The following is a 26,803-nucleotide window of genomic DNA, read 5'->3' on the forward strand; positions in this document are numbered from 1 at the left end:
ATATAGACAGCATTCAATTATGCCTTTAAATCCATACTTGGCATGCTATAAAATGCTTTAAATTCAGACCTCGTCTCTTCTCCCAAATGGTGCTACTCCTTCTGTCTCTTTTCCCAATCAGTCACATCTCCTGAATTGAAACAGCCTCTTATTCTGTTGCACCTTTATTAGAGCCAATGCTACCTAATTTCAGTTAAACACATGCCCATGCTCTGTAAAGTGATAGTGGTGTGCCCTGCCAGTCCAGCCTGAGCTCTATGAGATTCAAGCAGGTTAGTTACTAGGTTCATATCCACATCAACTGATGTCAACTCAGCATCTTCCTCTTCAGGTGCACGGCCAGTATTTTCAGATGTAATTGCTTTAACACAACTTGCCTGTGGTAAGTGTTAAAGAAAAAGTCTCATTAACAGAATCATACACAAACTAAGACTACTGCTGCCATCAGAACGGACCACATACTGGTAAAGCTTTGTATTAACAGGGAGTTGGTTTTACGTGTTTCAGCACTTTCCATCTGACGGACAGTGAATGCCAGGTACTTGATCTGGTGAATGTGTGCATGGTGTTCCTGACCTACTGCAATCAAAATCAGAAACTGGAGTGCATATCTTACCGTTTAAGAAGTCCAGACTTTGTGGCTTAAACAAACAGGTTGTGTCAACCAGAAATGACTGCCCACGAGTAACAACTCTAACAGCCATAGGACATGACAGAAGTAGGCAAAGAAACCATACAATTGCTCCTCTTTCACCACAAATAACTGTTTGTGATGGGAAAAGTGCATCATCCTGCTCACCATCCGCTGGAGGAAGACAAACAGCTTCTCCCAAGCTCCTTCACATCAAGTGTTGGCCATAGCAGTGTCAAGATTTCATCGTTAGGACTCACTTCAGAGCTTTCACTTTCCTGAAATGGATTTTTGTTTGCACTGCCACGCCAACACTGACACCTATACACATTTTTACTGAAATTCCACGTTATTCCTTCTATGCAAATAAGTAAAAAGACATGCAAATCATGGGGAACTACCAGAGTACTACACAGTATTAGCCAAAATAAGAGTAAATTAGTGACATTCCTTGTTGTCTCCAAAGAGTATTTCTCTTCCACTTACTTTGCTTTTAATGCTTATTTTGTCTTTCAATTCAAATATTCAGACCCCCAGAGTTGCACACTGGTACTCCAAGCAACTAGCAGTCAAGGTATTTTGAACTGGCAAATGCTCAGATATTTTTGCAATTTTTTTTAATTGGATCATCTGGAGATAGTCATAGCCAGCTCTGACTAAAGGAGACAGATTACTACTTGTTATTCACTGGGATTGCTTCTCAGTGAAGCTTAAACAATTTCTGCAGCCAACTAACCAAATGACTAATACCTTTCAGTCATCTCTTAACTCAGTTAGTATAGCTTAATACTTTATAGAACCAAGATAAATAGTGAAGCCATGACTTCTACTGGTAGCATAGTAGAGGAATTAATACTCATCTGCAGAAGGCACAGCATCTATATGAAGCACACAAAGGAGAAAGGGTTCCAACTTTTTTGAGAAGGTCTTAAGAAAAACAAACTCTGAAATACTTGCAGGCATTATGTATTCACTGATTACACGTAGCTCTCACCTTCCTGACTTATTAACAGATTGCTGGAAGTAGCATTCTGCCGTAAGCAACAACTACGGGTATATCACAGAGCCTGCCATTTCTCCCCATTCAACACAAGCAGGAATGTAAACAATTCTTCCTCCGCTTGCCTTTCACAGCACATTTCATAATGGCTGCTATTCAAACTGATATTTCTTACTGAGAAAAATCAAAACAAGTTATACAGCGCTCTGCCATTTATACGTGGAGAACAATATGGGAAATGGGCCTGAGGTGCTTTCAGTCAGATATAAAGACATTCTGCTGCAGTATCACATAGTCTACATGAAAAGCAATCAAAGTGAATACAGTAATTCCCACAGCAGGGCACTGAAGTCACAGCTGTATACATATTGTGAATAAATTGCACGATGCTTGGAATTACTCTCTGAAGTGGTATTGTGATACCATAAGAATGCTCTCTTCTTCCAGTAAATAGAAGATATAAACCTAACCATTCCAATGGTATTTCCCAGTTTTACAATCTACAAAACTTAAACAGTCAAAACCTCTTCTTCCCACTTTTCCCTTTCTAAAACCCAGAGTAAATAGACAAATTCTGAAGGGGAACAAACCACGCACAACTCCTTTGAACAAATTCATGGATTTTTCCATAGGTGGAAGCATTACATTTTGTGTTCTGCTAGAAACACTTACACAAATTCAAGAGCTAAATGATGCTTTTGTTTTTCTTTCCTGGAATGCATACAAAACGCATGCAGACAATACTTCACCTTAAAATAATCTTTTCCCTTCAGGCTACTGAAGTCTCTCCCACAGGGGACTTCTGAACACATTTCTCTTCAAAGATCAGGATATGCTTCACAGCATTTAGAGCACAAAATTTCAAATCCACAAACCTGTGTAAGAGATGCAATGATATATTCTCAATATGTGAGAAACTTGAGCACAGCTCTAAATGGCTGCATTAAGAACTCCCCATCACTGAGCATCCGGTTCTGCCATCTAGGAAGGAGAGACCAAAGCTGACTACAAGACCAAAATGGTTTATTACCACTGCAGGAAGAGAGATTCCGACTTCCAAAGCAAGATACCATAACCTGACATGCAAAGTCTGTCTACAGGGAAAGTAACTGAAAAGCAAGCCATGGGAGAGACCTATAGCTCACCAACTGCTGCTCATGAGCAAGCACTAATACTGTAACTGTATTAATGTTTTGTGTTGAACTGCTAAGCTGCATAGCCTATACAAACATGCTGCACCGAGGCACAAGCTTCGGGGCAGGCAATTTCAGAAAAGAAAACTTGCTCTCAGATGTGGCTGCATTTCTACTTGGAGCAGAGACCAAGGGCACACTGAGCCTTCTGCATTTGCAGCAAACAAGTCCCACGCTGTTCCTATTTCAGATGTTGCCTACGCTTACTTTGTACTGCAAAGACACACTGTAACACATTCTACATGCTTTGTGCCAGATTTGATGGGCATACATAGGCATGGGCTGTACCAGCCTTGAGACTTCAATCCTGCCTGGAATGGTTTCGAGAGGTGGAAGCACAGGAGTGCTCCATTCTGTACATAGCCCCCCACAATACTGCATTTGCAGAAAAATCAGAACTGACAACTTGCTCATGCTACTCTGTAAAAGAGGCCATCTACAAGTAAAACCTCTCGGACCAAACCCCAGACAAAACTAAGTACAAAAATCAATAGAAAATAATCACCAGCTTCATGCCCAACTCATGGGCTTTGTGCTGAGGGTGGGACAAAAGGAGCAGCGTGTATCCGTTGCTCCTGCCTGGGGCAAACTTCTGCTGCACAAGCTGTACATACAAACACTTGGTGAATATAACCTGAAAAGCCAAAGCAAGAAAAAAAAAAACCAAGTCACTGCAGTGTAACTGTGCTCTGTATGAGCATCAACTTTCCAGCAGTTCCATGCACATTTCATTTTAAATCACCAATATTACCGACTTTATCTGAGAGAGTATGTCAGATAGGTATATTTGCCTAAGATGAATGAGTCACTTTTCAGGCTTCACAAAGAATATTCCAGGTTCCCAGCATCTCTAAATGAATGTGAACATCATTAACATAATACATTAAAAATGCAAAACAGTACTTATACCAAAAAGGTATATATTAAAAAAGAAAAACAGCATTAGGCCTTAAGTAATTTCCCACAGAACTTAGTAAGCAATTCCTCTAATGCAACTTGTCCCTTAGTTATGGTCATCACATGCTCATCTGAGAGAAGGGTGTGAAAAGAGCAACATGTCCACAGATCAGCAGGGTCCCGCAGGTAGAAGGCCTGGACTGCTGCAGCCACCAACCACAGGTGCTGCTCCAGCACTGCCACAATGCCTGCTGTGCACTCGGTGTTAAGAGGCCCGGATTTTCTCAGAGTAGCTGTGTCACCAAATTGCAACACTGCATTAAGTGCATTGCAAGCCTCAAACACTCCTCTATAACTGCTGTTGCTATTTTCACTAGAGTATTGAAGGATAGGAAGAAAAGTAACTCCTGCCTTGGGTAGGTGTAGCATCCCAGCAGGGATCCACCACCAGTCTGCAAATATTGCAACAGTTTAGAAGGCAGTTTATAACTCCCCACTAAGTACAATGCTCCAGGAAAACTTCTAGCTGGAGAAGTACCAGCTTTACCACAACTAACAGGACAATGACTGAACACAACAGAGAACCCCAGCAGCCCAGAATCAGTACTCTCTCCCAGAACACCAAGAAAAGCCACATACATGCCCAATGATGTGTTTATACACAGCTTTTCAATTGGTTCTGCATTCAGGAACTCCTCTGAATGTGCAGATCACGATGTTAACATTTTTCAGATAGTTAGGCCTTCAGCAGGTAGTTCCCACTGCTGCTCTTCAGTCTCCGACAGCAGAATGATGTCCAGCTCCCCCTTCTAAAAGAATAGCTGGCAAACAGAAGCATTTTCATCAGATAGGAAAAGAACAGTGATACAAGAAATGCAAAGTTACATTTCATATATCAGGGAACCATGGAATGGCTTAGATTGGAAGGGACCTCAAAGCCCACTCAGCCCCAAATCCTGCTGTGGGTTGACTGCCCTCCAGAAGTTCAAGGCTGCCCAGGGCCCCATCTACAGCAGGGGGCATCTCCAGGTTTGGTAAATTACATCTTTTTCTCTCCTTCATATCAGCAACACTGAAGATCTCCCTTCAGCTTGAGACGTGCCTCAAGAGAATCCTCCAGCAGAACTGTGAGCACAGGCTGCAAACTCACAGAGATCTCAGCCCAACATCAGAGGGCCCAGGACTAGAAGATGCTGTATGGCAATATACTTAGAAACCCATGCTGTTGGCTAAAGTAAGCCTTAAGACCTGAACTCACCAAGAACAGCCAGAAAACCTGAATTTTCAGCAGCTAGAGATGTGAGGATGTTGAAAAAGGTGCCCAATATTTTGCAGCAGGCCACCTGCTGTTGCACTCACTCTGTTCTCAGGACTCGCCACTTCAGACAGAAATCAGCTGCTTCTACCAGCAGTAGCCTTTAGGTTTCACCTCAGCACAGTATCATTCCACACAATCTCTTTTTGAGGCATCAGTGCATAGCTTTGTCCTGCTCTCAGCTCACAGATAGCCTGGGTTACCTAATTCTATAGCAGAAACAAAAGGGGAAAGGAGAAAAATAATTCCTAATTAGAACTAGAACTAGAAATAGCATCCAACTTCACAAAAGTAATCAGGGAGAAAGTTCACGTTCTGCTTTACCACTGGATGTCTTGCATCACTGTGGCAAACAAACAGACCAATATAACAGAAAAAGCCTTACAACGAAGAAATGATAATGGAAGAACTAGCACAACCGACAGGAGAAATAAAAAAGGGGAAAAAATTGCTCACCAATAACAGAAGATACTAGGATTGCTGGAAAAACCTTCACCAAGGAGGGATCTCCAGAAAGAGATCCTTCCCCAGTGGCAGTCAGCCCTTAAATGAGGTCTAAGAGAGGTGCAGCCAGGCTCCACCCCATTTGGTCACACAGCTGAATTGCCTTCACCTGCGCTTCCAGGGCAACCCTGGTCCTTTCCCCAGATGCTCTATCAGTGGTTGAGGCCGTGACTCAACAGTTACCATACAACCATCAAGGCCATCAGGAGTCAGAGCTAACACAGCTAAATGCATGCTATGCTTTTTGCATAAATGTTTCTTGAATAAATAATGTACCCCATGGAAACTTCTACACAAGCATTGCAACAAGCTATTCTATACCAGGAACTGGACTCCATCCTTACACATCCCTTCCAACTCAGAATGTTCTACAATTCACAGGTTTTTGTTTTGTTTTGTTTGTTTTCTGTTTTTACAGAAAAACACTCATCTATTTTTCTGCGATCGCATTGTTGGCTTCTGTTTTATTTTTTCTTCCTTCATTACCTCCCTCCCCCCACAGTATGTGCATCTCATTGAGCGTGAAATCTCAAAGGAATGGGATTAGCCTTCTGTTACTCCAACTGACGATGGGAATTCATGGTCTGCTTGTCCGAGTCACGCAGCCACCTCCACTGAGGACAGCCCCATCTTCTCTTGGGGCTATGATGTGACACCTTTTTGAGATGTTTCTAGTAACTTGAAACCTGATAATGGGTGGGCAAATGGAAAAGAGTCATCTCTGCTTTTGGCACTCAAGGTTTCTGTTTTGCCTGTCACCTTCCTTGTTTTGCTTCTTTGCCTCTCATTCTGTGTTTTCAGTTAAAAAACACCAAAGCAAAATCTTTTGGAGAGATCTTTCAGTATCTCATATTCAATTTTTTCCACTGAGAAAGGACTCTATCTAGTTATGGTTGTTGGATGATTTTTGTTATTTTGGTTTTTTTTTTTAAATACATGTAAGCAATAGGAAGATGATAAAAATCCTCAGGATACAGAAGAGGAGTGGAGCCTCTTTTAGAGAGCAGTGGTAGAGAAATTATTCCAGTGCTCTCTGTAAGGACGATACAGTACTGCTCTCCTCAGTGCAAAGTTCTGCCTGAAGAGATTTCTTGAACACTAAAATATGTTGCTCATTCTTCAGTTCAGGAAGTGCTGTTAGCTTTACTTGCTGGCAATCCTTTTTATAGCAATTATTATGGCCATAGCAGTCCTCTGTACATCATCTTTATCTATTCTTGATGCTGAAGCTTTGACTGTGAGTACCAATAATATACCTACAAAGGCTGGTACGAGCTTCCTGTCTCTCAGGACTCCCTTGTCACTCTCGGTAGCTGCAGGTACTGAAGTTTCTTGTACATTCTCTTTTACTCTATCATTTTCTCTCATACTGCTTGTGCTCAGTCCTCCCTTTAATTCTGCTCTCTTTGGCTCTTATTTTTTCCTAAAGAAGTCTACTCTATTGCACATTTGATACTCAAAAAAGCAAGCCTCACTTTCTGGAACCAACAGTATTTTCCTTTAGCTACGCCTCCAGCATCCCACATTTCTCCCTTTTATATTTCAGCGTACTGAATTCACGTATGTGCACTTATGCACTGAAGCACCTTTCTTCAGTTTTTATCTTTGTCTCTTTCTATTCAGTGATTTCATTTCCCGAGTTTAACCCTTACTAAAGTCTCCCACCCAAATCTCATCCTCCTCAACCTATTGGTCACTTTCAGTACAACTGTTCTTTCTTTATTTGATTTTTTTTTCCCCTGGTTCTGTTACACCTGCAGTTTTGATAGATTCTGGGGAAAACAAGAAAATTCTTTGTAACGTCCCTTCCAGTTTTCTGTGAAGCTCATCAGCCATCAGCAAGGCTAAATTCTTCTCCTCTTTCTTGTTAGGGTATTCACAAAAACAACAAAAAACCCTACCAGCTTTGAGGTTTATAATGTCATAGGAAAAAGATACAAAGCAATAAGATGTGGTTTGAGGTTGATCGAATGTGTCAAGAGTGTGGAGGAAAAGAGTGCAAAACCCATATGAGTGCAAAGGTACAATATTGCAAGCGTTATGTTATTGGATAAAACAGTATATAAAAGTAATTTCAGGTCAGCCTCCTGGCTACTAAAACTGCACTTATTTTCCATTTGCAATACTGTAGTTTAAGAACATAAAGACTTATATATTAAGAAAGGTTAAACTGGATACAACAGGAAGTCAAGCATTAAATATTTGTTATACCATATTTTTGTTTAAAATAGCAATTTAATAGTGTAGAGGAAAGGCTGAGTCAGGAGTTAAAACAGTGATTGAGCACCTGGTGGGAAGACAGGGCCAACCCGTGGGAGCTCAGGTGCACGCAATGCAGCTGAATGACTGGGAGTGGTGGAGTCAGGATCCACCCCTTCCTAGCCCTCATTTAAGGGTTGACAGTGGAAGGAAGGGCATCTCTTGATGGAGGTCTTTGTAGAATCTGTGCCCTTCTGAAGGTAAGCAGTCTCTTTTGTTGTTGTGGTGGTTTTTTTTTTTTGGGGGGGGGGGGTTTTTTTGTGGCTGTTCTGTTTGAGCAAATCCTTGCTTGCTGTATCTTGGGACTTTACTGCTCTGTTGTTGTTGTTGCTGCTGTGCTTTCTATTGTGTTACATGTTTTGAGTTTTGGCAAGTTTAGTCCACTTTGTTTTTAGCCAGAAGAAAATGTTAAAGCTGAGTGAATAATGAAGTGAATTCAATTTTAGTCTGTGCTAAACAGATGTAGCTTAGCAAGGTAAATTGGTATTGTATTAAACATTTCTTGCTCAGGAATTTCTGAGCAGCTCATTAAAAATATCCTATGGGTAAATGCTCTGTTAAACCCAATATCCTTTAGAGAATAACTAGAACAGTTAGCACTTGAGAGGATCCTGTTTTCACTACAAAGTGTTGTTCTGTTTTTTAGAGTCAGATTTTACATTTCCATCAATTTGGATAAAATATTTTATTTATTTAGTCCCCTACAAGTGAAGAACACTAAGCTGCTGTGTACACTGTGGGAGCACCTGAGGGTGTTGTCTGTCTCTTTCTAATGTATTTGAATGTACATTTTTCTTTCCTTAATGTAAGAGATATGCTGAAATACTGTCTGCTGTGAAGAGAAATTACCTGGAGAAGTTGCTGTCAGCAGGCTGATGTCCTTCTTTTCTTATACAAAGGATTTCAACAACCTTGTTGCATGGGACTGAAAAAGCAAATGTAAGGGCTCTTCTCTGCATGTGCTTTTCTGAATATCCTGCTGTTTTGTTCTGTGGCTTCCTTGGAATTAAGATTTGTCCTATTTGTGCTCCTGGCTGAAAGTAACGCTAGATGTGGTTTCAATACCTATAGGTAATTGTTGGCTTACACATTCTGCCTTTAAAAAATAGTTCTTGCTTGTTAATGTAAGTGATTTGTGCAGAGGGCATGGTATGCATTCATGGAAGTTAATTAACAATAAATCACAAATCATTAACAAAACCACCTTCTGTTGTCTCCTAAATTGTCCTGAACTCTTCTTCACACGGTTGAGCAGAAGTTAGAAGAGATCAAGGTCAGCTGAGAAACTTCTGATGAAATATCTCTGTACATGAGAAGGTATGCACTTCTAGGATAGGAATTTCAACCGAGTGAAGTCGGTAAGATTTTGCTCACTTAGTTTGTTCTGCTTCATATCTTTTATTTGTGAAGCCTTATTGAAGCCTTACTGTGTGCTAAGCAAGTTTGTAGAAATGTGCAATTCTGAGAAATGTTGTTAATGACCCCTGCATGCTCCTTTTGCATGGTGAGCTGTCTGCCCTACAAGGGGGACAAAACTTCTCTCTGGACTCTTTAGATTCTTAAAGGATGTCTCAGCACAATCGTTTGAGCCCATATTTACAGGAAAGAACACAGTTTCTTATGCTTGTGGTGATATTCATATGCAATTACTTGGATATAGGGTTTCTGAATCTGTGAAGACAATGATAACCTTTGTAGAATTGATCATAAGTGATAAGTGAAGAGCCCCCAAGGGGGAAGGACTCTCTGCTTTCCATTGGTCCTACAGAGAAGTCCTCCATCAAAGGTAACAAGGAGGGTAAATCTTTGCCCCTGACTTCAAACAAAGTGGCTTTTTACAGGAAATAAGCTGAACTAATTAACATCATGGTTAAATGTACTCGAATGAAAATACAAGGTCAGTAGCATTGAACATTATTTGTGAATATAGAGAAGTTTTATATAAGCCTCACTGTTATTGTTTTCATTGGCTGGTAAGTTGTCTTGTTAATGTGAGTCACTGGAGTAACTTGTACAGCAGAAGTCTGCTTTCTGGTGTTTATTTTTCTCCTTGATTTTCTTGTTGGTGTCCTTAAGATTTCGGTGTGGAAGAACATCTTTAGCATATCTTACAATGTTACAATGAATCTTTGAATGCTGTGAATTGAGTTTTAAAATATCCTTCTTCCTTAAGGCAAAAGGGAAAAAGGTACCCAATGCGTTTCTGTTCCATTGCAACAGTGTTTGGTTGTTTTTGTTTTTTTTTCCAGAGAAAAATGCCATCAGATCACTGAACTTAACAGTGACTGTGTTTTCATCACCTCTTGTGCTTAAGTTTAGGGTAATGTGTTAGAGATGGGGGGGTTAATGAAGGCATAATGTCTTTCAATTTTGAACTAGCTATGTAAAGAGATGTTTTGATAGTGGGTTAGTGGTGGATTTTATTTTTGACTCTTATCATCTAGCTTGAAAGATTTTTTTTTCCTTAGTGTTGTCCTTGACTGTGTTGAATTGCTGGTGAATTGTCTGCCTTGTACCAAGTGCTCATAACGGGACTGCCTCCTCAAGTGTACTCATGCCACTTATTGAGGAGAGTGAAACTTAATTCTTAATCTCTCAAATACAGTTGGAAGGGAGAAGACTGAAACGCCTGGCTCGTTCTAACCTGGGCTTGGTCAGTGGGGGTGTCAACTGTGGAGCTGATTCTTATTGTGCTGTATTGTTAGTCTTAAGTGTTTTTTTTTTTTCTGCCAGTGCCTATAGCTCTTTCTTTCCCTGCCTTTTTCAGCACTTGAAGGTAACCTTGGAATGAGAAACGCATCCAAGATTCAACAACCTCATTAAACTTGATACTTGGACTTGAAGAGCACCAATGTTTAAGCTCCTTGTTTGCGTCAGGCCTCTGGTGCTTCAGCTCTAGGAACATCGGATATCGGCTGCAAACTTAAGAAGCAGCTGGATGTAAGTGATGTGCCCTGTAATATGTTCAAAGCTGCTTGTACTGTAACACTCCTGTGTCAAAGAAACTGCTAATTTTTTTTGCTCCAAGTCTTTCGATGATTTGTTTATCTGGGAATTGCCCAGTCTATTTATACTGAGGCTTTGGTTTTGAGGAACTGTAAGGGCTGGGCTTTATTTTGTCCTATTTTTTTTCTCTAGGTGTAGTATACAAGCTTTTCATTTTGTGTTTGTGGTAAGATATTGCTTGAGAATGTTTGTACTGGACTAGTTCTGGAGTTCCAACTGCCTGTGGAAATAACACATGCTGTAATGCTGTTATACTGTGATTATAATATACGCTTTAGATGTTGTAATTATTCTATTTTACAATGTGTCTCCCTTAAGATCAGTGAAGTAATGTAATTCAGAACTGCTAGGGTTTCTGAAGCCATCTAAAGGCTCTAGATGAGTAGACCAGCTCCTGGAAGTCATTTTCATGGGAGATATGTTAGATATTAAGTGATGAGAAAGCTGCTGGCAGCTGCTAATGTTTGGGGAATGGGCTATATAATATATGTGACAGGGTTTAAAGAGCCCAAGGATAGCATTTTCATAATGATAGGGAAGGAAACTTCATACCTCCAACTCCTCAGTATTCCTATGGGAAGTGTTTTTGGTTGTTAAAGTGTTTTGTCATAGTTCTGACTGTGATTCTTCCACCAGGAAGAGAGGTGGAGTGGTTGGATATGTTTGTAGCATGCCTGGCTATTATGTAAAACTACTTTTTTTCCTTATGCATTCCTTGAAGAAATTCTTATGAAGTTTCTATGTAATAAGCGTTGTTATTAATCATAATGAATTGTTTGTAATGCTTTGAAAACTAAGTAAAATCACCTCTGGGACATCACTAGTATTGCTTCTACACATACATGACGGTGCTATGCTGATGCAACCTATCTGACTAAAGTGAAATAACGCTTTCTCTGTACTGTTTAGAGTGCAGGCATTAATCATGCTTAATTTCTACACCTAATCCTAAAGTTAGGAACAAGTATGTATTGCTTTGGCTGGTTATCTTGAGCAACAGATGAGTTTCTTGTAGAACCAATATTGCAAAATGAGAAACACCATCCTGGATGTTTTGCTGCACTGTCACTGTGACTGAGGAATCCGTTGAAGACATAGAAGTGGATTGCTGCTTGTGGTGTACTGGTATGTAGCACTGATCTGCAGCAGGAACTCAGTTACTAAAATCTTGGTGAGAATGCCAATGGCTGCGCTAATGGAAGCACAGAGAAGAGTGTCAAAATGATCAAAACACTTCCAGTTCTGTTTTAATAACCTAATAAATTTTAGTAGCAGATACTGTTTGGGGGGAGGGGAAAGGAACTCCAAGGGATGTTTTTCCAGAGGTTAATGTTATTGAAATTTGGGGAAATAATTTCCCTACTCCCAATCTTCTGAGCAGAAGCTCTTGCACAACAGACAGTGGATTGAGTTCCCCAAAGTTTAATGCCAGAGTTAAATGAAAGCCCAGAGACAAAAGTCTGTCACAGCTTCCAAAGCTGTACTTCTGATTCATCCTGTTTTCTAATTAACTGTTCTGAGGACACTGATCCTAAAGCAGAATTTGAGCTTGAAAGTGCTATAATTTAAAATTTCAGTTGAGATAGTGGATACATTTCTATTGCATACGTAGTGTTCAAGACTAATAGGCTTGTGATTTTTTTTTTTTCCTACCCATGATGGTAAGTTTTTTTTTTTTTTTTAGCAGAAACTTTTAGCCTTTATATTTTACTCCATTGCCACTGTTCTCTATAGGGCAGTAGTATAAATTATACAAAACAGGTTATTTCTATCTGTGGTATTAGATCTACAGAATTTATTAATGCAATGGTATGCTGTGTCAGTGTCAATCTGGTTATTTTTCCCTACCTCTTAGTAAATACCTGAGTGGTTGAATCCAGATACAGAGTTAAATAGCTAAAATCTCTTGTCTGGGAATTGATCACGCTGAATGACCAGGCAAAAGAAAGTCCTGAGTTTGCGGAATAAAAAAACAACATGTTAAAAGAATTTCGTCTTGTTTCAGTAATTTCACCTTAAGTGTATTTCTAAAGTCCTTGTGATGGCATATCTAGCACTTGTGCATTTAAGCATGAAGGTTTAGATTTCTTATAATGTCACTGTTAATGATGAATGTCCAGAGTTGTCATGGCTTTTGTTTTCTGTTATTGGTATCCCTTGTCATGACATGTAGTGCGCTGGGACCTAAAGTTTTAATGCTCCAGTTCTGTGGACCATCATTATTTCTGGGTATAGCAGTCCCTGAAGAGAAGGAGGACTACGTACCCTAGATGACTGTTCTGTTTCCATTTTCCATTCAGAGGGAAAGACAACACTGTTCGCAGATCACAAGATGTCCTCTCTTCCCTTTCTGTTTGTCTCTGCAGCGTATGTGCTTTCTAGCTGTCTTGTCTTCAGCATTTGAGTAAGGCCTTTGGTTTTTGGACACAATCTCTCTCATTGTATGTATTGATCTCAATTCAAATTGTATTGCACTATATTATGTTGTCATGCATTGTGATATTGTATTTAGTAAATTAACTTTCCTCCTCATCTTGTTGTCACTGTCTCATTTTTAGGCCTATCTCCCTCTTCTTCCCCCTTTTTCCTCTATCCTGGGGCATGGGTTTGTAGGTCTCCCTGCCCTAACAGTCATGGAACTGCCTGTAAACAGTTTAACATAAGTACAAAAAATGATTTAATGCACTACGCACTTGCAGAGATAAACTCTGGAGCAAATACCAGCACTAAGCCACATGCAAATAAACCCACGACCCTCAAAACCTGAAATATTAATGCCTCATACTGACACCAGAAAAATGATGTGTCCTGGGAAAAGACAAAACTGGATCTCTCTCCACCACTTGCTAAGAGTGTGAGACAGCACCTGTAAAGGTAATCTTCAGCTTATCTGTCACATTCAGATCCCATGGAGGAAAACAATCAGCACAAACAAGAAGCAAAGCAGTGCTTGGCTTTCTCCTTCACAGACTTTGAGTCAGCCACCTCAATGGCCAGATTAGCTCGGCACTTTCAGTTGGCTTTTGACAGTTAATGAGCAGACTGGCATCTTAAAATCACCTCTATTTAGTATTTGTTCTCGCAAATATACAAACCTAGGTATAGCCACATTCTTCCTGTCTATGCATCTTTTGCCTTTAATCCAAGTATGGCTCCATTTTACCAAGTCTGTTGTTGCAAGAATAAAGTGGGTTATTGAATGCGTCCCAAGAAGAACTGAGGTTTAGCTACTTAAACAGGCTGTGCAATTAAGCACACAATGAAAGTGGATCCTTGAGTGCTCTGCTTCAAATGGAGAGATGCATTTTTTCATTCTGTATCACAGTTGTCCAATACAAAAATATACTTCATGTCATTATTGCAGAAGTTTTCCCAGGTGCAGTATTGTGATGAATATCACCTTTTTGCAAATATCCAAGTTACAGTAGGTAGTTTAGAGCAGCAGAGGTCAGATTCACCTGTTCCAGTCAGCCATGTTCCGGGATGATACACGGCGCTCCTAATGGGAGCGGTCTCTGGTTAAGTAACGCTCAGGTCAAGTTTAAGGAATGCTTAAAGTTCATCGAAAATTGCTGACAGTGAAATTCCCCAAGGCAGCCTGACCCAGCTCCCATCTTCTAAGAATGGCTGTATCACTTCACAGTTTCAAACGTGTGTCTGTTCAACCGCTATGTAATCAATAATTCTAGGCAAAATTAATGTTAAGCAACTGAGCAACAACAAATCGCTCAGCATGAAAGCAGGTAACAGAGGCCCGAGGAGCCCATTCTGTTTTATGTACCACAGCTTCTGACAGCGTTAAGTCACCCGGTGGTTTGTAGGCACAAAGCGGTCTGAGAGGAACCCCCCACAACTTCTGTGGGATTCTTGGTCAGATTCTATAGCCCGAGACCTCTTTTCTTCAAGCAGACATGCCCATTCACAGGCAGTAGGTTCTGAAAGGAAGGGATGCGTGTAAATAACTCATCCACAAGCCGAGCAGTGGTACGTGCTAGTAACCAGTCATTGGAGTTTACAAATACATGAACTAGATAGCTCTGGGAGGCAAATGTTTTCACAAGCTGTTCCCAAAGATGCGTTTGCACGGGAAGATCGTTGTCATCATTTTTCTTAATCTTGCCAAGGCAGAAGCATGGTGAGAAATCACTTGTTTTAGTTATTTGGAACACTGGACTATCTGTGCTATCAAAACATTCTTTTTGCATCATGTGTAATCCATGGTGAAACCATCTAGTGTTTATAATGCCGGATTACAGACTGTTTCATGGAAGAGGTTAGATGTAGAAGTGGTTTCATTTTAGTTTTGGGTGACAGCTCTGAGGAGTGTTTAACACCCATGTTTCCTCCAAGTATCTTGTTCTGACCAAGGATTCAGAGGGTCTCTTTTCAGCTCATCCTTTGCATGCGACTAATTGTAATGCCAAGTTCAGTTGGGATGTTTGGATACGCGAGGTGAGGCATGTTGCATTGATCGAAGTATGCCACTATTGGTGAAGAGGTGACAGCTCACAAGAATAGTTGCAAGCTCTGCGCTGCGATGCTCTTTGTCTCCTACAGTGATTCCCTTGTAACATTTGTATGAATATAAGGGGTTTGCTCATCTACGTGACGACCTGGCACTGAACCTGCTTCTTGTGCTGGATGTGTACATCGTGCACCCTCAGCAGGATCTCTCACCTCACTCTGCACGTTCAGGTCTCCCTTCTTTTCACATGTGACACTGCTGATGGCTGTGAGAACATACCCATAACAACGTACAATCAAAACTTCCACAGTTCTACCATCAGAAGAAATAAAAATGAGCGTTTTAAGATTGAAACTGCTACATAACGTGAATTTCGTCTCTGAAGTCTTCGCAGACTATCTCTGCCCTTAACTGGGTATTACTGAAATGTCACCAGAAGTCCTGCTTGTGATTTATAAGACACATACACATAGTCCTGAGCAACACACAGAGAAGCGTTTGTAAAACTCCACTTTAAATTTCACTGGCTGGCAATTTTCTCGTCAGTATCGTTTGGGCATTTGTCACATCATTACTCCCACATTTCCACTGCCATCTTTTGTCACATTTTCTCTGAGGTACAAAGCTTTTACAGGTTCAACAAACTTTTTTTTTTTTTCCTTTCCTTTTCTTTGGACATGGGACAAGGGAAAGAGGAGCAGACGGCAGGCAGCGGAGGCCTCGGGAAACCTAAGGCTGGGGACGTTCTTTGGAGGGGTGATGCTCCATTGCTCCGTTCGTGTCAGATGCAAAGTGACCCGTTTGAATGAGGCACAATTATTTATCTTACTAATGATTCCCACAATGAGGTGAAAAGGAGAAGCATGTAACTGTAATTCAAAGTGTCCTGTAAGTCCCTAATTTTGATCTAGATTCCGCACGCCTGTCAAGGCTGCGGGCCGGCCCTAACGAGGCAGGCTGCGCTAACGAGGCAGCCAACGACTCCAAGTGCCGCGGGGCCGCGCACAGCTGCGCCTCGTCGGGAGCCCCGGGCGGGGACCGCCCCAAAGCCTCTTAAGCTCCGCCGGAGGCCGCTGGCAGCCACAGGGCAGTTCGTGCGGACCTCCGAGGGAGATGGAGCGGGCTCTGTTCCTTTGTCCAGTGCTAATGCTGCTGGGGTTGAGAAGCGGTGCGGGGGGCGCTGCTTTTAAAAAGGAGCCTTGAGATTCTCGTTTACTGTTCTCGTGTCGTTTTGTTTCAGGTTGCTGTGGGACCTCTGGCGGTAAGGCTGAACCAAACCGGTGAGCGGTTCTGGTAGTAAGGGGACCGCGGAGGTGACGAGCGCTCGGGTGCAGTTGGGGTCTCTTGGGCTGGAGCAGGGGGCAGCCGGGCTGTCGGACCCCGTTACGTTTGCAGCCGATGTATCGTCGCTGCCTGGCTCCCATTGCGTTTTCGGAGGGGGCTGGCGCAGCCCCAGGGTTTTTTAGCGGGTGCTTCAATTCTTCAAGTTCTCTTCGGTAGGAGCAAGTGAGAAATGGTGCCGTGTTCCTGCAGCCTCGGTGCTCCTGGGAGTAAGAAGCAACGCGAAGAGCTGCTGAAACGTAGGTTTTCTTCTATTGTAGGCCGAGCAAGGACTGTGGCAGAGCCTCTCCCGAAGCGGTGAGTGTTTGGGAGTCACTTGGTGAGACCTCTCTCTTTAGGGCTTGTGTAGGAGCAGCAGCCTTCCTCTGCGTCTTTGGGATCGGCACGGCGCGGCTCCGAGTGGTTTTTCAGAAGGGCCGGCACGGGGCTGCCGCCCGACTGCCTGAGACCGAGCACGACTCCGGGGTGCCCTCGGCCCCCGAGGAAGGTTTTGCGGGTGCCTCCAGCCTCCCGTTCCCAGCGATGGGAGCGAGCAGGATGGGGCCGTGTGTTTTCTCTTTTCTCCTCCTTCACGTGTAATTTCAGGAGCGTGATTTTTGTTTCCAATGTGGAGACCCGGTGGGGCAGCTTGCACAATTGGAATGCTGTTGTGGATGGCTCTGCTCTTCTTAGGTAAGACGGACCTGCAAGGTGATGGAGTTGCTCTTCCAGTGAGAGAATGGGAATGTATTGAGCTCTGCCTAGAGATGAATGAAGAAGTTGTGGAGCACTTGCATGTGAGGCTCCAGAGGCAGGTAAGTGTGGGAACATCATTGGGGGGTGTTTGTTGCAGACCAGGATGAGGAAGTTGATGAGACCTTCTGCACACAGCTGAAGTTAGCCTCATCTGTGGGCATTAGTTCTCATGGTAGACTTGAACCACCCTGCCAGCTGTGCTCATTCTGGGAGGTTCCTGTGATGTGTTGAAGATAAAATAATCTGATGGAGCCATTGAGGAGAGGGGTGCTGCTGGAGCTCCCTCTCCCTATTGTTCAAGGGCTGTTTGAGGACCATGAACACTGGGGTGGACTTGAGTGTGGCTGTGTTCAGGATCTTGTGTGGAAGATGCAAAATAGTGAATAGTCTTGAAACAGTAGACTTTGAGGGAGCCAAGTTTGTCCTGTTAAGGGGCTTGCTTGGAGGTATCCCTTGGGTTTGACCAGAGGAAGGGATCCTGTGAGCAATCGTTGATACTGGAGTGTTGCTTCCTCCATGCCCAGATGTGGTGCATTCTGAAAAGAAAGGAACTGTGTGGGAATGGCTGGAGACCTGCAGGGGTGGATGAGGAAGGGAGGTCAAAGCTAGCAGAAGTTTCTCAGTTTTTTCAACAGGGAAAAGGAGAGTAGAGAATGTGTGGGCCTCTGCTTTACGAGGTAGGTGCCCAGAATGCCTTTTCTGCTTCAGCAATCACTGCTGAGACCGCTCATTGGGAACCCTGGATTCTGGTGGAACTGGTCAAAGATCATTTAGTCAAAATGAATGCCAGCAAATCCCTGAGCTGTAATGGGATATGGCTGTGTGTGTGCTGCAGGAGCTCTCACATTTGTTCTGATCTTTCCTTTAGGAAAATGGCTGAAGACTGGAGGAGAGCTGATGTCACTGCAGCCTGGAGAAAGGGCAAGAAGGATGGCCTTATTTCCTTTCCTGGAAAGGTGATATAACAGCTTGTTCTAGATGTCATCTCCAAGTGACTGGAAGAGAAGACATGCCTAAGGAGCAGCCAAGGTGGGTTCATTGTGTTAAGGAAGTGGGGTGTTTACATTCTTTGTGGTTTTGTGATCTTGTTGCAGGGTGAAGGATAACATGCCAGTTGTGGGGACCCACAGGTTCAAGGCTGCAGTGAGGATCCCAGTGGTGTCTCTGGATCAAGGTGAGCTGTATATTTGGATCTCTTTCTTGTGTGCTCTTTTTACAGGTCTGAATGGAGTTAGGTGAGCAGTCCTTCTCTGCTGGAGTTTGGGGTCCTGGCAGTAGCTGCTGTGTTGGCTTTTGGTGCTTCTGAGGTTTGTCTTGGTTATTGCAATTAGTATCTTGGGTGGAGGTGAGCACTTACTGTGGTGGGTTGGTTTGCTTGTCTTTCTGTTCTTTAGTTTTAGTTTCTGTCTAGTTTTGTTTGGCTTGGGTGGTTGTAGGTTTTAATATGTATTTGAACAGCCAGAAACATTGCCCACACTGTGTGGGTCCCTCAGATTGCACTGTTGTGGGCCATAATGTCATCTTTTATCATCATAACTTTCAGTTAAATCATTACTTTTTATAGGGGGAGTTGGAAATTCCTATTGCCCTTGGAAAACTATTAAAAGATAGTGCTGGAAAATGTAGAAGCCATCCAAACACTCTGGTGCTGTCGGAAATGTGTCCCCATGCAGCTCTCCAATGGGAAGTGTGTCATTGCTTCCAGGCTTTTGCAGCGATTGGTACCTACCTGTCTGCTTAACAGGCAGAAGCCCTAATATTAAGGTGAGAGAGCGGTTTCTTGGTGCAGTTTCTTCTGCTGCCTTCAGGAAATGTCTTCTTGTCGGGGGTGGAGTGGATAGAAAGGTTTTAACCAGTATTTCTTTTTAATGACAGATCACTTTATAACCAAAACAGAAACAAACAAACAACAAAACGTGTGTGTAGAAGTGAATTAGAGGAGGCAATTCTACCTGTGTTTTAAGCTTTCTTTTTTTTTTTTTTATCCTTTTCAGCATCTCATTAGGAGAGCAGTAAATGGTCCCATCACTGCTTCCAAAAATGTTGAGATGAAGCAGCTTTTCCACTTGTGGAAGACTCAAGATCCCTCAAAAACATCACTAGAGTGTTCCTTCAGGTCAGCTATGCCCCTAGCACTTAAGTTTCTTATCTGGAATCCCAGCAAAATGGACTCGAGTACCTGCCTGAAGAAGATTGATTTTTGGGAGGCTCGTTTTCTTTGTTAGGTGAGAATTTGTGCATTGGATGAAGGAAAGGTTACCAGTGAAAGCTATCTGAAAACATTCTTTTTTACAAACTGAAAATAAAGAAGAGAAAGGAGGAAAATAGTTTCAGTAGAACATTTTTCAGCAACGGTCCCTTGTGTGGAAATATTTCCAACAATATGTAGTCTACAGTTTGCTGTCTAAATCTCATATTAGAGGACCAAGATTCTGCTGGCTTTTGGAACATCTCTGAAGCCATGTGTAACCTACAGTCATAGTGTTTTGATGACAGACAAAACTGCTGACCTTTATTTCCCACTTATTTACACCGGTGAAAATCAAGAGCTGCTTCTTAGCAGAAAACGTTACCAAAATAACTTCAATTAGATTTGCACCATTCAGAAAGTAATTGCATCTCCTGCATATATATTACAAGTAACAGTGTACCTTACTCCCTCTTCTCCTTTTCCCCCCCTCCCTTCTCTCTGCCCCCCCAAAAAAGAGATAAGAATTAGATCCTGGAAACATTGTCAGCCAAATATCTTTCAACTGTATAGAAAGTTTATTACTGATTTCAAGGAATATGGAGTCAAGTTCAGATACAGCAGGATTTGGAAGGAAGAAAGGTTATTTTCAAGCATATGAGGAAGACAACATGTTTTTCTCTGAGTTGTGGCTAAATGACCTCTATTAGATGGTGCAAACTATTGTGAAATTTCTGCATCCCTTCTAATACAGTCACTTAAAATTGCCTGAACAACCAAAACCCAAGAGCGATAATGCTGACAAATGCACACTTTCGTCTCATCCACATGGCAATGTATGTAAAACACGCACTAATTATCATTTGTATAGTCTCTTCTCTTCAGCACCTTAAAATCTCATCCTTTTGTTTATCACATTTTCTCTCCTTAGCAGCATTCAGTGTCTGAAGAGGCATTGCACAACTTAAGAGTACAGTAGAACAAATGCTCTCCCTTGGCACGTGGTAAGTTTTGCCATTTTTACTTTTCTGAGAACGTAAGCAGCAGATGGTCCTGAAAAACAAATTTGTTAGTCCCTGAAAAAAAAAAGAAAAAGCAACACCTAGTTTACAAAATCCAGTCTGTTGTGAGCTTTTTTCTTAGTATTTACCCATACAAGCACAGTTTTACGACAATGCATAAAGTAGGAAATTAATATAAAAGTCTGCTAAACTAGCAGAAGGAAAGGTGACCTTTGATGCTGGAAATCAGCGGAGGTTTCCCCTGTTCTGCACAGGTCCTTCGCTCAAAGCATTTCTGTGATCTTCTGTGATCTTTCTGTGTTTGTTTATTTTTTAAAAGCAAATGTAGGTGTATTCTATACATACATACCACTATAAGACACAATGGAGGAAAGGTTAACTGCACTACATATCATTTTTCGAAGTAAAGACTAATTACAAAAACAAAGTATTGTATTTTATTAAATAGGCTAAATACTGTTCAAACTCTTTGTCAGCCCCAGCAAAAAATTCCTTCTTCAGTGAAAACAGGATTTTCAGGGTTTCACTCTAACAGCAAGTGTCAAAAAAAGAAAGAAGACAATTATTGTGTGTATCATCAAGTACATGGACTTCATTTGCTAAATAGTTACTTTTCTGTTCCTCATTCTCACTCAGTGTTAAATGGAACATTTAATGTAAAACAATTTACTTGACATTCGTTTCACAAAAAGGAAAAGACAAGTTAAGGGCCTGAAATTGAAGTAATGTCATCTGTTGGTCTGCCTAGGTCGCGACTCCTTTACACACCAGTTCACCTCTTGCAAAGTCTCATTGATTACTCAAGAAATGGAGACAGAGCAGATCCTTCCATTTCCCCACTCCATGAGGGGATACAATACATTTAAGATGCCTCAAGACACCTGTGAAAACCCCCTGTTAAGTAATGAGGCGCATCTAGGATAGTTCTGCATTTTGGCCTCAAATCACAGTTTTGCAGGAACCTTCTCTGTTTCTATGAGCAATTCGCTGGAGTAAATTCTGTAAATGTGCCTTTTTACATCATCCTCGCAACGGAGATACTGAAAGGACTTCCAAAATGCATCTCCAACTTTGACATGCTGCATAAAGGGATACTGCATGCTGACGCTTTTGCTGACGGTGGAATCACAGCTACTTCAGCAATCAAAATATGCTTCATGAAATGCTAAGGTAAAAACGATAGCAGTACAGCTTCCTTGAAAGTACAGGTGAGTCCTGTTACCCTGTTCATTCAAAGTGATGAAAAGCAGAGTTCAACACTTAGGGCCAAGGTGAGCAGAATGACGCTCCTAAATCCAGCAAGGAGGTCACAACAAACTGCGGACAGTGCTATAGAACTGCTAAATAGCCTTCAGAAAAAAGAACACCCAAACGTGTTTGCTTACTTTGAGATGTTCTGCCGCCTTATTTGTGAGAAATCCAACAAACACAAAACTCAATTAACCTGGTTCTTTAAATCTGTCCCTTCAATACTTTTTTCCTTTTCCTTTCAAAGGCTTGGATGACCTTGCTAAGGCTGAACAAGAGTACAAAACCTGTGAATTAAATGGATGGAATGAAACTACAGCCAGTGCAACTTACAGGGCCAAGAGTTGTGACCTGACCTCTTTCATCTTTTACACAAAACAAGTCTATCTTCAGCTTGCTGCTGTGAGTAAATCACACATTCTCCGATTCCTTGTATGGAAATAAGGTTTTCTTTTAAGGGATTATTCCAACGTGGAAAATTGGTGAATTCACCCATACAGTAATGAAATAATTTCACAGCTTCACACAAAACTTCCTTTACACAGTGCCTTGGTCAATCTTTCCATGTTAGAGCTGCATCAATAAAAGTTCTCATTTCAGTACATTTCTGACTTATTTTTATAATTCAGTTTAAAAGTTCAAGTCATCCAACCAAAGCTGTGACAACAGGAATACCAGCCTCGTAGTATAACAGCAGTAGGATATAGGCACCTGTGGCAGGAGAAACACTGAAGATTTTGCTTTGGATTCAGGATGAGCCAAACATTTATATCCCTTTAAGGTAACAAGGCACCTATGTGGGATTCATTCCTTCCTTAGATCTCAGTGAGAAAGAATGCATTGAGTGACCTAAAGCTTTAATGGAGAAAACTAAGTCAAGTGCCAGATGATTATAAATAATAATAATAAAAACCTTTCAGTGAGGAAAAGCTAAGTGTTCTTTTTGAATGCAAACGTAGTAATTAAAAATAATAATAACCTGTGGCACAGGACCCAAAGAGACCTTTCCTCACCGTTTCACACAACAGTTCTCTCATCAGCTCTGAAACCATCTGCCTCTGTAAGTCAGAAAGCTTTATTTTTTCCTTTTCCTCTCAGTTCAGGGACACATTATCCATTTCCTGGGCAAGTTTATAACTTTGGATCTCTCCTGCTTACACGGATTCTTCTCTACATAAATGAACGTCCCTTCAGTAAGACAGAACAAAACCCGAGCCCCTCTTTGGATTCCAGATCCAGAAATGTTCAATTCTGCTAAGCAGTGTGAAACAGCGTATTTGCATCCATCTCCTGCCCGAACTTTTTTCTCCGCGTTAAGCACCAGCCTGCAACCTTCGGTAGTTCCGGTAGAGGGCAATACCATAAAGCCATTTATGAAAGGCTCTTCAAGGCAGCTGCTGTAGCTAGTTCCTACAGAACGCCTTAGGCTTTCTTGCTCTGGGTTGGCGTTCTGATGCCAAATATTTGCAGTTAAATATTTTTTTTGATCCCAGAAAAGCTCATACTGCTTATTTCTTTTTTAACAGCACAAATGCACTGGCACATTCTCACCACCTGAAAACATCTCTATGGAAAAATCAAGACAAACCCTCTTTGCTACCACTTTTTTTTCTTTTTTCCTCCTCATCCTCAGCCATCCATTTGAGTGTTACACTATGCCTCACATCCATAAGGAATCTTTACATTCATCTGTAGTTTTAAAACGTCTCATAGGAATCTCCAGCAATAGGTTAATGGGCACATCGGAAGCAAATAAATTCGAAGTACAGGATAAATGCTATGTAGTTCTCCCTAGGGCTTTGCTGTTCACACATGCCTCTGTGCAGGTAGATATTCATGTGTGTATGAAATGAAAAATTCACCTTCAAAGCATAACAAAGGGAAACCTGCTCTGAGATCATTTGTAGGAAAGCATGATTACACAGTATGTAAGTTCACGGGTGGTGAGAGATCACGACACATTTGTAATGGTGATCCCAGTAATAAGGCTCTGTGGTTTGATTTACTGAAGTTTAGACACATTTGATTAATGATGAGCTCTTTGAAAGATAACTGTATCTTCCAGGACAAGAACAGAACAATCACCTGGCTGATTTCATACAACCTCACAACACTACCATGAACTGTATGAGAGTGTCATAATTCATGCAAGAACAATATTCCCCCCCGAGCTTTACAACCAGTCCAGATAACACCAAGAACAGCTGGTAAGTCTGACAGTGCAATTTCCCCTTTCCTCGGGTGTAAAGAGACAAAAGTATGAAGCAGCTGGAAAACATATTCAAACTATGACAGGCATCATGTCACAGCAAACATGTCAGGTAAGCTCAGGGCAAAGCAGTACCTTTACTTCTTCCATTCTTTCTTTCATTTGTAACATGAGTGGATGGAAATGCTTAACAAAGTGATAAGGAATCTCTCTGAATGTTTACGTAGTTCCCATCAATACACAGACTTGCTCTGTACAACAAGTAATTCACTACAGTGTATTAAAAAAAAAATAATTTTAAAAAAAATTCTTTTCACTGCATTTGGCATTTTTAGCTCCCTGTGTTGATTTTTCTTAGATAATAGAGCAGTGAAGACAACTGCATGCAGCAGTAGAGGATAGGGTTAAGATACTAAGTCAGTCAAACACCACCTTTTAAAAAAGGGGGAAAGAAGCACACACTAGATGTTCCACATCTAAAACTGGATACTGCAGTCAATGTTTAAGAAATGCTTGCTTCTATCACAACACTATTTAACCACCACTTCATTTCCAATGTACCATGGTTTTAGGATTTTTGTTATCAGTATTCCACATCTTAACATCATGCACTGGGAGAAGAACTACATACCCCAGAGGACAATTCACTGGTCTATTTTCGTTTTCCCTTCAGAGGGAAAGGTAAAACTGTTTGAGGTCACGGGTCGTTCCCTTTTCCCTTTCTGCTCATCTCCACAGTGTGCCTGCTCCCTAGCCGTCTCATTTTCAGCATTAGAGTAAGGCCTTTGGTTTTTGGACACACTCTCATTTTATTTGATTTATTAGCCTCAATTCTAATTATATTCTGTTATATTGCATTGTTTCACATTTTGATGCTATATTTTAAATTAACTTTTCTCCCCAGATCATTACCACTGTTTCATTTTTAAGCCCATCTCCCAACCCTTCCCCCTTTTTCTCCTTCCCCATGGCATGTGTCCATGGGTACCCCTGTCCAGTTAGTGCCATTAGTTATGGAACTGGGCCAAATCAGCCTGTAAACCACTGACAAATGGAAACATTGCTATTGAGAAGTGCTACACTATTTTAAATTTCCACTCTGTTTATTTTTAATTTCTTGTTGAGAACAGCCCTCTCAAATGACACAAATAATCCCACAGAGCAATTGCAGAAAAGGAAACATCGGTTTCAGATGAATTATTCCTGCTTGCCAAAGCCTGACTGACATCAGACTCACAAGGATGTTGTCATTCCAGCCCGTCTGGGGAAAATTCCATTTCTTGGAATCCTTCAGCACAGCAGACAAGCAGTGACATAGACTATCAACCAAATGGCTCAGCAAAGAAACACAATTTCGAAGTTTCAGAATCAGAAGAATTCTTTTCTCAAGATCAGAGTAATATTTTACCACAATTCTCAAGAGCAGCCTCCACCAGCAAACCCACTACCTCATCCTGTCTTTAGAAGGATGCGAAGCATCAGCCTCTCTTCTTCTTCAGATCCCCAGTTGCACCCTGCTCGTCTGCCAGCACTGGATATCAGCCATGTAATCTATCATAAAGCAGCTTCTGAGATTAAGCACCTTCACCTCTTCAGAGCTCTTACATTTCAGTATACGAAAACAACTTCAGAAAGCAAAATCAATGGCATTTATCAGCCATTCTGGAGTAAGATACTTCAGGAAACACTGTAGCTAGACATTGATCTTTAGCCACCTGAAAACCCTCACGTTTATGTAATTGAAACAAAAGAACGCTTAAGACATCCTCAATTATTTTATCAGTGTACTTTTAAAATAGCAACACTAGCACTTTGAATAGAGTGAGTTTAACTTGTTTTTCTAAAACTATACTCAGTTCCTTATACTATGATGCAGTGTGGTTGCATTGCAGCTCTACTTTCAAATGACTACTTACACGTTCCCATCCAAAGAAAAAAAGAAAAAATGAATCAAGAGTAGAATTAGGCATTCTCATAAACAAGTCATTCTTATCAGTCATAAATATATAAAAAAAAACACAAATAGCATACATAACGTGCCACCAAATACACAACTTATCAGTGCGCTCACACATCTGAAGGAAGGGAATGAAGATGACAGTTAGGCTCTTTCCAGCAGTGTCCAATGACAGAACAAGAGGCAATGGGCACAAAATGTAACATGGGTGGTTTCCTCCGAACATCAGGAAAACCTTCTTTACTGTACGGGTGTCAAAACACTGTCACAGACTTCCTTCCCAGGAGCATCCTTCCCAGGAGATCTTCACTGCCTGGAAGCTGCCTGGATGGGACCCTGAGCAGCTTAAAGTAGGTGGCCCTGCTTGAGCAGGTGTCCTCCACAGGTATTGTCCAACATCAGCCATGCCACGATTTTACATCCATCACACAATCATGCATGGTTGCATCTCAAGTATCAGAGGAACTGGCTTATGGGTGAAAGCATACAAAAATAAACCGACGTTAAAAAAATACTTTTCCCTAAAATAGCATTGAGAATACACAAACATAGACATTTTTATTCACTAATAAAACTCAACTACTTCATCTAACTTGAAAATTAGCTAGGACATTTACTGACAGCTTGCATCAATCACACATGTTTAAAACAGTTGATCACTACATACAGCTGGCTTTTAATTTTCAATAGGTTTCATAAATTAATGCTTATGCTGTTCATAGCTCTTCAAAAGTCAGACTACTGAGCACTCAACACGCAGCAGAATCATCCACAGACACACTAATTTGTAATTAGTGGGTCAGTTACACCTGCAATGCAGGTTTATGCATTGT

The 26,803-nt window shown here is 41.4% G+C and overlaps 2 long non-coding RNA genes across 2 annotated transcripts; both read left to right on the plus strand.

The window, feature by feature from the left end:
* Positions 1-7,874: 7,874 nt before the first annotated feature.
* LOC125694093 (uncharacterized) lies at positions 7,875-12,794 on the plus strand. The gene is made up of 4 exons (XR_007377384.1): positions 7,875-7,999; positions 8,610-8,738; positions 9,055-9,116; positions 10,567-12,794. It is a non-coding gene; the product is annotated as an uncharacterized LOC125694093 (long non-coding RNA).
* A 3,576-nt stretch (positions 12,795-16,370) lies between these two features.
* On the plus strand, positions 16,371-24,002 carry LOC125693499 (uncharacterized). The gene is made up of 8 exons (XR_007377128.1): positions 16,371-18,375; positions 18,566-18,653; positions 18,911-19,110; positions 19,341-19,571; positions 20,466-20,538; positions 21,305-21,726; positions 22,052-22,206; positions 23,870-24,002. It is a non-coding gene; the product is annotated as an uncharacterized LOC125693499 (long non-coding RNA).
* Positions 24,003-26,803: the final 2,801 nt, after the last annotated feature.

Source organism: Lagopus muta, chromosome 5, assembly GCF_023343835.1.
Source record: "Lagopus muta isolate bLagMut1 chromosome 5, bLagMut1 primary, whole genome shotgun sequence".
Taxonomy (NCBI): domain Eukaryota; kingdom Metazoa; phylum Chordata; class Aves; order Galliformes; family Phasianidae; genus Lagopus; species Lagopus muta.